This window comes from Buceros rhinoceros, unplaced genomic scaffold (assembly GCF_000710305.1).
Source record: "Buceros rhinoceros silvestris isolate BGI_N320 unplaced genomic scaffold, ASM71030v1 scaffold4565, whole genome shotgun sequence".
Taxonomy (NCBI): Eukaryota; Metazoa; Chordata; class Aves; order Bucerotiformes; family Bucerotidae; genus Buceros; species Buceros rhinoceros.
The window spans coordinates 26,772-28,634 of NW_010412139.1; positions in this window are offsets into that span (position 1 = coordinate 26,772).

Below are 1,863 nucleotides of genomic sequence, written 5' to 3' on the forward strand. Positions count from 1 at the left end.
GGAATGTTTCCCAACCCTTCTTCCCAGCTAAGCAATTGTAAAGTGGAACAAGCCTCTTTAGTCTCTAAACTGAAAAGAAGTTCTTAGTGCTCTTTTAAGGGTTTGGTTAAGGTTTATTTTTTTCGTTCCCCAAGCAGGCTCACGAGGACATCCACTCATCTGATTTTGGCTCCAGCTCAGCAACGTTCAGTAGTGACAACCATCAATCCTGCCAGACAGCCGATGGCACAGCCTGCTAGGAGGGGGCGATCTCGGTTTTTTGCAGCTACACTGCAATTTGTGTGGCGGTTCAACGCTATCTGGCCAGCAGCCAGGCGTTCAACATCCTCCTCCCACCCAGAAAGGTGTCTCTGCAGAGCAAGGTGCCGGGGCTGCACGACGGCTGCCAAGACCACGACGTGAACCGTGCCAGTCCTGCAAACAGACACCAGATCGCAGAGCTGTTAATCCTACACATTTTGGTGTCGCAAAGTTCACCAGTGAGACTTTTTCTCCCACCCACCGAGTGGTATTAAGTTTCATTTTATAGATGGTTGGGTGCAGCCCGAATTTTGGCAGAAAAGGGGAAGCTTGCACCAAGCACTGGCAATCTTGCGGTCCAGCTACCGGCTTGCCCCTACCCTTTGCTGAGAATCGGATTTCTGAGTACAGAAGTGAGGATTTCATTCTTTGTTCTTGAACTCATTCTTTCCATCCCAGGGGCCAGTGGAATGTAATCTCTCCAGATGCCAGCACCTCTTAGGAAATTGTAATATAGCAGCTATGCGCTGTAAGTAGCTTATTCATACATGGAGAAAAGAATAGTAATATCCTTGGGGGACGGTTTTGAAATGATGCATGGTGACACGACCCCAGGGATGGGCGGGACTTACTTCTGCTGAGGATCTGTCCCCACAACATGCTTGTTTTCAAGAGAAGCAGCAGACCTGGTGTTTCATATTTTGCTCTTGGTTTGTTTAAAGTCTTTTCTTGCTGTTTAAAATGACCAGTGCTTCCTTCCTGGGGAGGGAGGCAATGCTTTTAGGGTTACTGTAAATAATCAGAGCCAGAACAATTGGCTGAGTAAATTATTCTGTCTGCTGACACTAACAGACTCCACCGAGCTACTAGGAACCCGATCAGCTCTTTCTTCCCTCTTGCTACTGTTATAATAAGATTTGCTGAAAGTCTGTCTTTGGAGCAAAGCAAAAGAAATGCCTCATGGAGAGCAATTCCAAGGAGCATTCTCAAAGCTCTCATTGACCAACTCCGAATTAGGAGGTTTGCTGAGAAAAAAAAAAAGCATGCAGGAGAACAAGAGAGCCCGAGGAGCCAACTGACAGATTACCACACGACAAAGCTAAAAGGGAACTCCAAGCCCTGCCAGCACGGCTGCCCGCAGAGCCTGCCAAGAGCCAGATGCTGCCACGGGGATAATATCCTCCAGGGCTGGGGGACTGGGCGCTTCTCAGCCTACTGAGCTGGGGACAAGGGGACGGAGCGGCAGCAGCTGTGCACCCCAAACTCATCCACGTCCATAAGAAAAAGCCCAGCGAGTGGCATAATCAGGTTTCCTTGAAAAAAAAAAAAAAAAAAAGAAGAAGAAGACAAAAAGAATCAAACCCAGGCTATCTGCTGCTTACCCAGAAACTCCCTCAGAAAAAAAAAAAAAAAGCTGGAAAAAAAAAACCTGCAAAAAAAATTCAGAGTCCTTCTGGGTAGTGTCTGTGTGACTGTCCTCCTTATGCAAAGAAAACTGCCACTCACAGTGAGGGGGAATAGCAAACAGGTCAGGCTGGGGAAGAAATGACACATAAGCAAGGGAAAAACCAGCGCACTTTGTAGAATTAGAAACCAAACTGCTCCTGTTCAGGAGCTCAGCAC